The sequence below is a fragment of the Sander lucioperca genome, chromosome 12 (genome assembly GCF_008315115.2).
Source record: "Sander lucioperca isolate FBNREF2018 chromosome 12, SLUC_FBN_1.2, whole genome shotgun sequence".
NCBI classification, from domain to species: Eukaryota; Metazoa; Chordata; class Actinopteri; order Perciformes; family Percidae; genus Sander; species Sander lucioperca.
The window spans coordinates 18,476,638-18,490,883 of NC_050184.1; the positions used below are offsets into that span (position 1 = coordinate 18,476,638).

The 14,246-nt window shown below is 43.7% G+C and overlaps 2 long non-coding RNA genes across 2 annotated transcripts; both read left to right on the forward strand.

Moving 5' to 3' along the window:
- Nucleotides 1-2,781: 2,781 nt before the first annotated feature.
- LOC118496512 lies at nucleotides 2,782-3,231 on the forward strand. Its single transcript, XR_004899080.1, has 2 exons — nucleotides 2,782-2,844; nucleotides 2,956-3,231. It is a non-coding gene; the product is annotated as an uncharacterized LOC118496512 (long non-coding RNA).
- A 5,624-nt stretch (nucleotides 3,232-8,855) lies between these two features.
- Nucleotides 8,856-9,305, forward strand: LOC116058417. Its single transcript, XR_004107050.2, has 2 exons — nucleotides 8,856-8,918; nucleotides 9,030-9,305. It is a non-coding gene; the product is annotated as an uncharacterized LOC116058417 (long non-coding RNA).
- The last annotated feature ends 4,941 nt before the right edge of the window (nucleotides 9,306-14,246 follow it).

Consider the following 14,246-nt stretch of genomic DNA (forward strand, 5'->3'; position numbering starts at 1 on the left):
TGCTGTTCGTGTGTCTTCTCCACAGGTTGTTCTGGTGCAGCTTCCCCAGCGGTAGGAGTCCTTTGCACCATTCCTGCATGGGGAGCTGTGTGGGTGTCAGCTGCCGTCTGTTCTGGGCATGTTCTGAGTGTTTCCCACTGTGTGATCCTCTGTGGGATCCCCGGTACTGGTTGAGGTGGGGTGTTGGGATAGGCTTGAGCCAAAAAATCTGTCATGGCAGCACTCAAATGTCGCCTTCTAACAGACAGGGTACGTGGGGCCGCGACTGGAGCAGGATGGACAGGAGGAGGAGGAGGAGGAGGACGAGCAGGAAGAGCAGGAGGAGCAGGTGGTTGCTGGGATGTTACCTCGTCTGTCTCCAGTGGGGTGGTGGAGGGAGCTGCAGTCTCTGTGGCAGGTAAAGTCTGAGTCTGTGTCTCTTCCTGTGGGGCTTTCTGAGGGTTGTCCCGTGTGGCTGCTACCAGTCTGTCAAACACTGTGTCTAAAGTGCTGCGTGCTAGTTTCTTGCCGAAATGGCTGCGAGACCAAGCAGCTGCAATATCAAAGTTTTTCCTCCAGTTCCCAGCATTAAGTTGGTTTAGGATCTGGAAGTTATCCTCCATGCTAGCCCTATAATGGTCACCAAGATCTAGCAGGGTTGTGTGCTGCCAAATTCTGGCATTACCTTCAATAATATTGTTGATTGTGTTATTAGAGTCAGCAGGTTTGATGGAGGTGATGAGGTTGTGAGTCAACCTGGCAATGGCCGGAGGTGTAACAGGAGAGGTGACATTTTTTAGGTGATGCGCAGCCTTAATAATCTTATGGATAACTTTAGTTCTGATGATAAAGTCTGAGTCATCATAATTGTTTTTTTGTTGCTCCGTGTCATGAGAGCGAACAAACCTTCCTCTCCGTTGATTCCCCTCTCTCCAGTTTCGGGAACGTTGTCCTTGTGGCTGCCGCCACCGCTGTGTCTGGGGCCGCTGCCATCTCCGCTGTGGGGATCCTCGGCGCGGAGCTCCGTTTATTTGTGTTCGGCGGTCCTGGAGACGGCCGTTGTTCCTGTCCTTGCTCTGGTGGGTGTTGTTGTTGTTGTAAAGGAATTCGGCCTGGTTATTACCTCTATATTCCTTGTAGTTAGATCTCCCGTTGTATCTTTGAAATAGGCGGGAGTCGTGGCGCTGATTTCCCCGGGCCGCTTCGGCGTAGGAGGAGCGGCCGTAAGACTGCTGACGGCGGGGATAAAGGGAAGGCTGTCTGTTCCGAGGGTACAGTGTTTTATTTTTCTGTCTGCCTCGTTTGTAACTAACCTCTTGCCAGCCTTCATCATCCCAGCGTTGACCCGCCATCCTGAAGTCGAGCCGAAGGCCGTAGGAAAACAAACTAAAACTAAAAACTATAACTGAAAACTATCTCTTAAAAAAATAGAGACGTGATGGTAAATAAAGGAGAAACTTTATTTCAGTGAGCGACGCGTTTCGGCATTGATAAATGCCTTTTTCAAGCTCGAAATAAATCACAATTTCTCTCAATCTGATCCTCTCACACAGTTCAGTCAGCGGTACGGCAGAATGAATGAAAAAAGCCGGGAAAAGCGAGCAGGTATAAACATCCTGAATCCAGTGAAACCCATGTGATTCCCAGGGCCAATGATATCGCTGGAGTCGATAACATTGGGTGTGTATGGGAGTGAGGAAGGCCGCCCCAAGCCTGATGTAAAATTAGAGGAAAATATGTAAATTTGTTCGAAAAGAACTTAAATTACATTTTAAATTAAATTCCACTCACCAGTCTCTTAAAATTGATTAAAAGATATCGAAATATATTAAGAAAGGTATTTAAAGACCCTTAAATGGTGTTTAAATTGAGTTTTAAGGTGAGTAATAATATCACAATTGCATTCTAACAATAATTTTCTTTTTTTGATTTTTTTACAGGGGCAAGGGAGACTCAGCATCAAGTCAGATAAGGTGGGTATCGTTAGGGTTTCCAAATAGGTTAAGGTAAGTGTAAAATAACAGGTAAGGGCATATATCTTGAAATTTATTTACCAAATCCAATTGTTGGGTTTAGGCAATAGTCCCTGTAATGTGTTACTGGGCTGGAATGGTTGAGATTAGGCAAGAAGCTTTCAAATATGACCCCAAAATAAAGTGGTTATGGTTAGGTAAGGAATCCTCAAGTATAGCCCCATGACTAGGTCAGGAATCAGGATGTTGTGTCCTGCTCTGCTCTAACAATAGACTGAAAACAAAAAGTGTGGGGAGCACAATAACCATCACATGAAGAGACATCTATGAAATACATGGATGCAAATGTATCATAAATAACAACAACAACAACAATCTCTGAATTATGAATGAAAATGTGCGAAATATGTACTCCTGTACCATATAAATGATAATCCGTACACATCAGAAGTAACAGTCCACAGGAACATGGAAACAAGTGGTATTATGTTATCAAAAGCAACATAAAATGGTTCAATGATATGTAGTATAACAATTAAATATTCCCACCACATGGGAGAAGATGAAAAAAGGAAAAAGAATTTCCAAAGTAATGTGTTGGTTTAAAAAGTGACTCCATATGCATAGGAGTTCTCTATATGTGTAACATATATCTCTAGTTCCAATTAAGAATCATATGTAAGCAATATTTGTAAATATATATATATACATACACACACATATATATACACACACACGTACCTATTTAATTATAGTCCCTTATGAAGTCCAATTAATCAAATTGTATCTATTAATATTCTATTTTATGTGTTCTTTTGTGTCCCATAATAGAAGGATAACTGAGATGGAGATCTGTCAGAGAAGAGAGGAAGAGGGGAAAGCTTCAGTCCAGGTACGGGCGGGTTAGGAATGAAATAAATGAATTCTGCTGCCGAAGGCAGCAGAATTACATGCACAAACCATGGACCTACACTAATTCCCAACTATCCTATCTCTCATTCAGACCATTGGGCACATGTGTACCCAGTCTAGTGATCCAGGATCTTTCAATTCTCCTGCGCTGCTTCACCGTCCAGGCTGGGTTGGACTCCAGAATAGTGGCTCTGAGATTGGCCCAGCCGTGATCAACGAAATGTTGGACTAGAGGGATATGTAAATTTTTATGTTTATTAATATTATATCTGTGCTGTGTGAATCTAGTTAGCATGGTATTTCCTGATTCACCAACATATTGCTTTGAACACTGTAGGCATCTTATTAAATAAATGATATTTTTCTGGTGAACAGTAGTGTTCTTTTGGGTTTCAAAAACCTCTTTGGTGTTCTGGTTTTGTACCATCCTGTACCTTCTAAAGAAATCCCCCTGTGATCTGGTCCTGTGTGCCTGTAAAGGCCTGAGTTTAGCTCTCACTAGAATATCTCTCAGGTTGTAGTTTTTTCTAAAAGCTGCAATCAGCTTGTAATCTTTTAGAAAAACTGTGTTACCTCCAGCAGAAATAAAATTTCTTTTTAATTGTCTGACAAATTTGACATTTTGTGGAGAATAAGTGATTATAATTGGTAAAATAGAGTCGAGACAAATGGGTTTGACTTGGGTAAATGTCCTCAATGCCCGACGCAGCATGGTGTACGTGTAGCCCCTGGTGAGAAGTGAGGAAAATAAGATTTTAACTGCAGCCTTAAAGTCTTCCTCCCTGGTGCAGATTCTTTTAAATCTCAATAACTGAGATTTAACTAGCCCCGCAAAGGTGTGCTTCGGGTGATGACTGGACCTGTACAGTAGGGCATGTGTATCTGTCTCTTTAAAAAAAACTCGGATATCCAGTTTGTGTGTGGCAGGGAAGTCGGTGCCTTTGAAGGTGGTGGTGTCGAGGAAGTCCATGGAGTCGGGGCTAATTGTGGATTTTAATTTGATGGACTGCCTGTGGTTGTTCAAGGTAAGCATAAATTGATCAAAGTCCTCTTTGGAATGCTGCCAAATACCCCAAATATCATCTAAATAGCGAAAATAATATAGCGGTTTTTTCTGGCAGGATGCCAGAGCGCTTTCCTCCCAGGCTGCCATGTGGATGTTTGCGTACGAGGGGGCGAACTTTTTACCCATAGCCGTCCCATGAATTTGTAAAAAATATTGGCCGTCAAATTCAAAATCATTTTTGGTCAGGTTAATTTCGAGAAGTTGGAGGATTTCTTTGTCGGGCCTTTTGCTGTCTGGGTATTTTTGGAATGCGTTTTTGACCGCTAAGAGACCCTCAGAGGCCTGGATGTTGGTGTAGAGACTGTCCACATCCAGAGAGAACAAAAAGGACGTTGGCGGTACTATAATATTTTTGACTTTCTCCACAAAATCATAGGTGTCCTTAATATAACTGGGGTGTAACGTGGACAGAGGATTTAAATAAAAATCTATGAATTCTGCTGTAAAATACGTTTCACTCTCACAGTCAGAGACGATCGGGCGTCCAGGGGGGATGCAGTAAGGGAGGCTCCAGGACTCCTTCTTTTTATGGATTTTGGGCAGTAAGTAAAATCGTCTCATTCTGGGTTCTTTATTTCCCTGGAGGTAAGTTTTTGTTTCTGATTGATAAATTTCTTATCATACAAAGTTGAAAGAATTTTGTCCACTAATGGTATGGTGTCTTTATATATGGGTCTGTCTAATTTTGCATAATATTTTTGGTCATTTAATTGTCTGTATCCCTCCCAAAGATAATCCTTCCTGTCCATGAGCACCACCGAGCTCCCTTTGTCTGCAGGTTTAATCACAATCTCATTGTTTTCACTCAATTGATTAAGTGCTTCAATTTCAAATTCACTCAAATTGGGTTTGTTCCATCCTATTCTATAGTGCTTTTGAAAAAATTCAGTATCAGATTGTGTTAAATTTGTGATTTCAGGTGGAAGTTGTGCAGCAGAGGGAACCCAGGTGGATTTCGGGATAAAAGGTAAGTGGACAGAATCAGGTTTGTTAGCATAATAAACAGACAGTTTCAACTTTCTGTGATAATTCTGTAAGTCCATTCTGGTTTGGTCTTTTAGGCACTTGTGACCAGTCCTGTGTAAGGAAGGAATGAAGGTTAACCCTTTATTCAACAGTGAAGTCTGTGCTGCTGTAAGCTGGAAGGATTCACATAAGTTAATTACAGTTTTATTCCCTGCTTCATCTCTTATACTTACAGGGACTCCTTGTTTAAATGCTCGATCCAGTGCTGGAACATGTACTCACCGGTCTGTTTTGACCAGTGAATGAGGTCCTTCTCAAGGGTAAAGTTATTCCTGGCGAGTGGAGGAATGGAGCCGTGTTGGACCTGGATGTGTTTGTTCAGAGCCCAAAGATTGTTCTGTTCATTGGGTGGGAGTGACCTGGAGAAATTGATTTGGGGCACAAAAATTAGTGCATCAGGGAAGGCTTTTTCAGCCATATGGACAGCATTGTCCAGCTGTGGGATGGTGACAGTTTGGGGATTGTGGGATCTGCTGTTGATGCCAAAGGAAAGGATAGTCATTTCTACCATTGTGGAGACAGGTGTTTTGGCCAAAATAGCTTCAGCGTGTGCAAAAGTGGCACCTGGAAAGCTGTCCACTTGGACGTGGTTTTGGGAGAAAGGTGGCATCCTGGAGAGGTTTGAATCCCCTATAATAAGCCACTTCTTCTTAGGCTCCAGTGACCAAACAGACATTTTCTGGTTGGTCTGCTCATGTCTGAAGGGTCTGTTCTCAGGAGTTGTTGGGGCAGGTGGGATAGACACTCTGCGGGGTGCAAAGGAGAGTGTGCTCTGTACCTGGAGTTTAGGTAAGGGGCCCAATCTTTTCCCAGTGTTGGATACAGGGGTAGAAGATGTGGTTCCCTCTGTATTCTCTGTCGTTTGCAGGTCTGGAAGTTTGCGTGGAGGCCTTTGTTGCTGTGGCTGTTCCAGGACTGGTATCACCGGTGAGAGGGAATGAGGTGAGTTGGGAGAAAGGGGAGGAGAGGTGGGAGAGAAAGAGGAAGGAACAGGGGAAGATGGGGAAAGGTCTATAATAGAGGGAGGAGAAGAAGAGGGAGGGGGGGAGGAGGAGGGAGGAACAGCTGGGAGAGGGTCTGCATGTAGAGAAATCAGTTCTCCCTCTTCTGAAGTCTGCTGCTGTTCGTGTGTCTTCTCCACAGGTTGTTCTGGTGCAGCTTCCCCAGCGGTAGGAGTCCTTTGCACCATTCCTGCATGGGGAGCTGTGTGGGTGTCAGCTGCCGTCTGTTCTGGGCATGTTCTGAGTGTTTCCCACTGTGTGATCCTCTGTGGGATCCCCGGTACTGGTTGAGGTGGGGTGTTGGGATAGGCTTGAGCCAAAAAATCTGTCATGGCAGCACTCAAATGTCGCCTTCTAACAGACAGGGTACGTGGGGCCGCGACTGGAGCAGGATGGACAGGAGGAGGAGGAGGAGGAGGACGAGCAGGAAGAGCAGGAGGAGCAGGTGGTTGCTGGGATGTTACCTCGTCTGTCTCCAGTGGGGTGGTGGAGGGAGCTGCAGTCTCTGTGGCAGGTAAAGTCTGAGTCTGTGTCTCTTCCTGTGGGGCTTTCTGAGGGTTGTCCCGTGTGGCTGCTACCAGTCTGTCAAACACTGTGTCTAAAGTGCTGCGTGCTAGTTTCTTGCCGAAATGGCTGCGAGACCAAGCAGCTGCAATATCAAAGTTTTTCCTCCAGTTCCCAGCATTAAGTTGGTTTAGGATCTGGAAGTTATCCTCCATGCTAGCCCTATAATGGTCACCAAGATCTAGCAGGGTTGTGTGCTGCCAAATTCTGGCATTACCTTCAATAATATTGTTGATTGTGTTATTAGAGTCAGCAGGTTTGATGGAGGTGATGAGGTTGTGAGTCAACCTGGCAATGGCCGGAGGTGTAACAGGAGAGGTGACATTTTTTAGGTGATGCGCAGCCTTAATAATCTTATGGATAACTTTAGTTCTGATGATAAAGTCTGAGTCATCATAATTGTTTTTTTGTTGCTCCGTGTCATGAGAGCGAACAAACCTTCCTCTCCGTTGATTCCCCTCTCTCCAGTTTCGGGAACGTTGTCCTTGTGGCTGCCGCCACCGCTGTGTCTGGGGCCGCTGCCATCTCCGCTGTGGGGATCCTCGGCGCGGAGCTCCGTTTATTTGTGTTCGGCGGTCCTGGAGACGGCCGTTGTTCCTGTCCTTGCTCTGGTGGGTGTTGTTGTTGTTGTAAAGGAATTCGGCCTGGTTATTACCTCTATATTCCTTGTAGTTAGATCTCCCGTTGTATCTTTGAAATAGGCGGGAGTCGTGGCGCTGATTTCCCCGGGCCGCTTCGGCGTAGGAGGAGCGGCCGTAAGACTGCTGACGGCGGGGATAAAGGGAAGGCTGTCTGTTCCGAGGGTACAGTGTTTTATTTTTCTGTCTGCCTCGTTTGTAACTAACCTCTTGCCAGCCTTCATCATCCCAGCGTTGACCCGCCATCCTGAAGTCGAGCCGAAGGCCGTAGGAAAACAAACTAAAACTAAAAACTATAACTGAAAACTATCTCTTAAAAAAATAGAGACGTGATGGTAAATAAAGGAGAAACTTTATTTCAGTGAGCGACGCGTTTCGGCATTGATAAATGCCTTTTTCAAGCTCGAAATAAATCACAATTTCTCTCAATCTGATCCTCTCACACAGTTCAGTCAGCGGTACGGCAGAATGAATGAAAAAAGCCGGGAAAAGCGAGCAGGTATAAACATCCTGAATCCAGTGAAACCCATGTGATTCCCAGGGCCAATGATATCGCTGGAGTCGATAACATTGGGTGTGTATGGGAGTGAGGAAGGCCGCCCCAAGCCTGATGTAAAATTAGAGGAAAATATGTAAATTTGTTCGAAAAGAACTTAAATTACATTTTAAATTAAATTCCACTCACCAGTCTCTTAAAATTGATTAAAAGATATCGAAATATATTAAGAAAGGTATTTAAAGACCCTTAAATGGTGTTTAAATTGAGTTTTAAGGTGAGTAATAATATCACAATTGCATTCTAACAATAATTTTCTTTTTTTGATTTTTTTACAGGGGCAAGGGAGACTCAGCATCAAGTCAGATAAGGTGGGTATCGTTAGGGTTTCCAAATAGGTTAAGGTAAGTGTAAAATAACAGGTAAGGGCATATATCTTGAAATTTATTTACCAAATCCAATTGTTGGGTTTAGGCAATAGTCCCTGTAATGTGTTACTGGGCTGGAATGGTTGAGATTAGGCAAGAAGCTTTCAAATATGACCCCAAAATAAAGTGGTTATGGTTAGGTAAGGAATCCTCAAGTATAGCCCCATGACTAGGTCAGGAATCAGGATGTTGTGTCCTGCTCTGCTCTAACAATAGACTGAAAACAAAAAGTGTGGGGAGCACAATAACCATCACATGAAGAGACATCTATGAAATACATGGATGCAAATGTATCATAAATAACAACAACAACAACAATCTCTGAATTATGAATGAAAATGTGCGAAATATGTACTCCTGTACCATATAAATGATAATCCGTACACATCAGAAGTAACAGTCCACAGGAACATGGAAACAAGTGGTATTATGTTATCAAAAGCAACATAAAATGGTTCAATGATATGTAGTATAACAATTAAATATTCCCACCACATGGGAGAAGATGAAAAAAGGAAAAAGAATTTCCAAAGTAATGTGTTGGTTTAAAAAGTGACTCCATATGCATAGGAGTTCTCTATATGTGTAACATATATCTCTAGTTCCAATTAAGAATCATATGTAAGCAATATTTGTAAATATATATATATACATACACACACATATATATACACACACACGTACCTATTTAATTATAGTCCCTTATGAAGTCCAATTAATCAAATTGTATCTATTAATATTCTATTTTATGTGTTCTTTTGTGTCCCATAATAGAAGGATAACTGAGATGGAGATCTGTCAGAGAAGAGAGGAAGAGGGGAAAGCTTCAGTCCAGGTACGGGCGGGTTAGGAATGAAATAAATGAATTCTGCTGCCGAAGGCAGCAGAATTACATGCACAAACCATGGACCTACACTAATTCCCAACTATCCTATCTCTCATTCAGACCATTGGGCACATGTGTACCCAGTCTAGTGATCCAGGATCTTTCAATTCTCCTGCGCTGCTTCACCGTCCAGGCTGGGTTGGACTCCAGAATAGTGGCTCTGAGATTGGCCCAGCCGTGATCAACGAAATGTTGGACTAGAGGGATATGTAAATTTTTATGTTTATTAATATTATATCTGTGCTGTGTGAATCTAGTTAGCATGGTATTTCCTGATTCACCAACATATTGCTTTGAACACTGTAGGCATCTTATTAAATAAATGATATTTTTCTGGTGAACAGTAGTGTTCTTTTGGGTTTCAAAAACCTCTTTGGTGTTCTGGTTTTGTACCATCCTGTACCTTCTAAAGAAATCCCCCTGTGATCTGGTCCTGTGTGCCTGTAAAGGCCTGAGTTTAGCTCTCACTAGAATATCTCTCAGGTTGTAGTTTTTCTAAAAGCTGCAATCAGCTTGTAATCTTTTAGAAAAACTGTGTTACCTCCAGCAGAAATAAAATTTCTTTTTAATTGTCTGACAAATTTGACATTTTGTGGAGAATAAGTGATTATAATTGGTAAAATAGAGTCGAGACAAATGGGTTTGACTTGGGTAAATGTCCTCAATGCCCGACGCAGCATGGTGTACGTGTAGCCCCTGGTGAGAAGTGAGGAAAATAAGATTTTAACTGCAGCCTTAAAGTCTTCCTCCCTGGTGCAGATTCTTTTAAATCTCAATAACTGAGATTTAACTAGCCCCGCAAAGGTGTGCTTCGGGTGATGACTGGACCTGTACAGTAGGGCATGTGTATCTGTCTCTTTAAAAAAAACTCGGATATCCAGTTTGTGTGTGGCAGGGAAGTCGGTGCCTTTGAAGGTGGTGGTGTCGAGGAAGTCCATGGAGTCGGGGCTAATTGTGGATTTTAATTTGATGGACTGCCTGTGGTTGTTCAAGGTAAGCATAAATTGATCAAAGTCCTCTTTGGAATGCTGCCAAATACCCCAAATATCATCTAAATAGCGAAAATAATATAGCGGTTTTTTCTGGCAGGATGCCAGAGCGCTTTCCTCCCAGGCTGCCATGTGGATGTTTGCGTACGAGGGGGCGAACTTTTTACCCATAGCCGTCCCATGAATTTGTAAAAAATATTGGCCGTCAAATTCAAAATCATTTTGGTCAGGTTAATTTCGAGAAGTTGGAGGATTTCTTTGTCGGGCCTTTTGCTGTCTGGGTATTTTTGGAATGCGTTTTTGACCGCTAAGAGACCCTCAGAGGCCTGGATGTTGGTGTAGAGACTGTCCACATCCAGAGAGAACAAAAAGGACGTTGGCGGTACTATAATATTTTTGACTTTCTCCACAAAATCATAGGTGTCCTTAATATAACTGGGGTGTAACGTGGACAGAGGATTTAAATAAAAATCTATGAATTCTGCTGTAAAATACGTTTCACTCTCACAGTCAGAGACGATCGGGCGTCCAGGGGGGATGCAGTAAGGGAGGCTCCAGGACTCCTTCTTTTTATGGATTTTGGGCAGTAAGTAAAATCGTCTCATTCTGGGTTCTTTATTTCCCTGGAGGTAAGTTTTTTGTTTCTGATTGATAAATTTCTTATCATACAAAGTTGAAAGAATTTTGTCCACTAATGGTATGGTGTCTTTATATATGGGTCTGTCTAATTTTGCATAATATTTTTGGTCATTTAATTGTCTGTATCCCTCCCAAAGATAATCCTTCCTGTCCATGAGCACCACCGAGCTCCCTTTGTCTGCAGGTTTAATCACAATCTCATTGTTTTCACTCAATTGATTAAGTGCTTCAATTTCAAATTCACTCAAATTGGGTTTGTTCCATCCTATTCTATAGTGCTTTTGAAAAAATTCAGTATCAGATTGTGTTAAATTTGTGATTTCAGGTGGAAGTTGTGCAGCAGAGGGAACCCAGGTGGATTTCGGGATAAAAGGTAAGTGGACAGAATCAGGTTTGTTAGCATAATAAACAGACAGTTTCAACTTTCTGTGATAATTCTGTAAGTCCATTCTGGTTTGGTCTTTTAGGCACTTGTGACCAGTCCTGTGTAAGGAAGGAATGAAGGTTAACCCTTTATTCAACAGTGAAGTCTGTGCTGCTGTAAGCTGGAAGGATTCACATAAGTTAATTACAGTTTTATTCCCTGCTTCATCTCTTATACTTACAGGGACTCCTTGTTTAAATGCTCGATCCAGTGCTGGAACATGTACTCACCGGTCTGTTTTGACCAGTGAATGAGGTCCTTCTCAAGGGTAAAGTTATTCCTGGCGAGTGGAGGAATGGAGCCGTGTTGGACCTGGATGTGTTTGTTCAGAGCCCAAAGATTGTTCTGTTCATTGGGTGGGAGTGACCTGGAGAAATTGATTTGGGGCACAAAAATTAGTGCATCAGGGAAGGCTTTTTCAGCCATATGGACAGCATTGTCCAGCTGTGGGATGGTGACAGTTTGGGGATTGTGGGATCTGCTGTTGATGCCAAAGGAAAGGATAGTCATTTCTACCATTGTGGAGACAGGTGTTTTGGCCAAAATAGCTTCAGCGTGTGCAAAAGTGGCACCTGGAAAGCTGTCCACTTGGACGTGGTTTTGGGAGAAAGGTGGCATCCTGGAGAGGTTTGAATCCCCTATAATAAGCCACTTCTTCTTAGGCTCCAGTGACCAAACAGACATTTTCTGGTTGGTCTGCTCATGTCTGAAGGGTCTGTTCTCAGGAGTTGTTGGGGCAGGTGGGATAGACACTCTGCGGGGTGCAAAGGAGAGTGTGCTCTGTACCTGGAGTTTAGGTAAGGGGCCCAATCTTTTCCCAGTGTTGGATACAGGGGTAGAAGATGTGGTTCCCTCTGTATTCTCTGTCGTTTGCAGGTCTGGAAGTTTGCGTGGAGGCCTTTGTTGCTGTGGCTGTTCCAGGACTGGTATCACCGGTGAGAGGGAATGAGGTGAGTTGGGAGAAAGGGGAGGAGAGGTGGGAGAGAAAGAGGAAGGAACAGGGGAAGATGGGGAAAGGTCTATAATAGAGGGAGGAGAAGAAGAGGGAGGGGGGGAGGAGGAGGGAGGAACAGCTGGGAGAGGGTCTGCATGTAGAGAAATCAGTTCTCCCTCTTCTGAAGTCTGCTGCTGTTCGTGTGTCTTCTCCACAGGTTGTTCTGGTGCAGCTTCCCCAGCGGTAGGAGTCCTTTGCACCATTCCTGCATGGGGAGCTGTGTGGGTGTCAGCTGCCGTCTGTTCTGGGCATGTTCTGAGTGTTTCCCACTGTGTGATCCTCTGTGGGATCCCCGGTACTGGTTGAGGTGGGGTGTTGGGATAGGCTTGAGCCAAAAAATCTGTCATGGCAGCACTCAAATGTCGCCTTCTAACAGACAGGGTACGTGGGGCCGCGACTGGAGCAGGATGGACAGGAGGAGGAGGAGGAGGAGGACGAGCAGGAAGAGCAGGAGGAGCAGGTGGTTGCTGGGATGTTACCTCGTCTGTCTCCAGTGGGGTGGTGGAGGGAGCTGCAGTCTCTGTGGCAGGTAAAGTCTGAGTCTGTGTCTCTTCCTGTGGGGCTTTCTGAGGGTTGTCCCGTGTGGCTGCTACCAGTCTGTCAAACACTGTGTCTAAAGTGCTGCGTGCTAGTTTCTTGCCGAAATGGCTGCGAGACCAAGCAGCTGCAATATCAAAGTTTTTCCTCCAGTTCCCAGCATTAAGTTGGTTTAGGATCTGGAAGTTATCCTCCATGCTAGCCCTATAATGGTCACCAAGATCTAGCAGGGTTGTGTGCTGCCAAATTCTGGCATTACCTTCAATAATATTGTTGATTGTGTTATTAGAGTCAGCAGGTTTGATGGAGGTGATGAGGTTGTGAGTCAACCTGGCAATGGCCGGAGGTGTAACAGGAGAGGTGACATTTTTTAGGTGATGCGCAGCCTTAATAATCTTATGGATAACTTTAGTTCTGATGATAAAGTCTGAGTCATCATAATTGTTTTTTTGTTGCTCCGTGTCATGAGAGCGAACAAACCTTCCTCTCCGTTGATTCCCCTCTCTCCAGTTTCGGGAACGTTGTCCTTGTGGCTGCCGCCACCGCTGTGTCTGGGGCCGCTGCCATCTCCGCTGTGGGGATCCTCGGCGCGGAGCTCCGTTTATTTGTGTTCGGCGGTCCTGGAGACGGCCGTTGTTCCTGTCCTTGCTCTGGTGGGTGTTGTTGTTGTTGTAAAGGAATTCGGCCTGGTTATTACCTCTATATTCCTTGTAGTTAGATCTCCCGTTGTATCTTTGAAATAGGCGGGAGTCGTGGCGCTGATTTCCCCGGGCCGCTTCGGCGTAGGAGGAGCGGCCGTAAGACTGCTGACGGCGGGGATAAAGGGAAGGCTGTCTGTTCCGAGGGTACAGTGTTTTATTTTTCTGTCTGCCTCGTTTGTAACTAACCTCTTGCCAGCCTTCATCATCCCAGCGTTGACCCGCCATCCTGAAGTCGAGCCGAAGGCCGTAGGAAAACAAACTAAAACTAAAAACTATAACTGAAAACTATCTCTTAAAAAAATAGAGACGTGATGGTAAATAAAGGAGAAACTTTATTTCAGTGAGCGACGCGTTTCGGCATTGATAAATGCCTTTTTCAAGCTCGAAATAAATCACAATTTCTCTCAATCTGATCCTCTCACACAGTTCAGTCAGCGGTACGGCAGAATGAATGAAAAAAGCCGGGAAAAGCGAGCAGGTATAAACATCCTGAATCCAGTGAAACCCATGTGATTCCCAGGGCCAATGATATCGCTGGAGTCGATAACATTGGGTGTGTATGGGAGTGAGGAAGGCCGCCCCAAGCCTGATGTAAAATTAGAGGAAAATATGTAAATTTGTTCGAAAAGAACTTAAATTACATTTTAAATTAAATTCCACTCACCAGTCTCTTAAAATTGATTAAAAGATATCGAAATATATTAAGAAAGGTATTTAAAGACCCTTAAATGGTGTTTAAATTGAGTTTTAAGGTGAGTAATAATATCACAATTGCATTCTAACAATAATTTTCTTTTTTTGATTTTTTTACAGGGGCAAGGGAGACTCAGCATCAAGTCAGATAAGGTGGGTATCGTTAGGGTTTCCAAATAGGTTAAGGTAAGTGTAAAATAACAGGTAAGGGCATATATCTTGAAATTTATTTACCAAATCCAATTGTTGGGTTTAGGCAATAGTCCCTGTAATGTGTTACTGGGCTGGAATGGTTGAGAT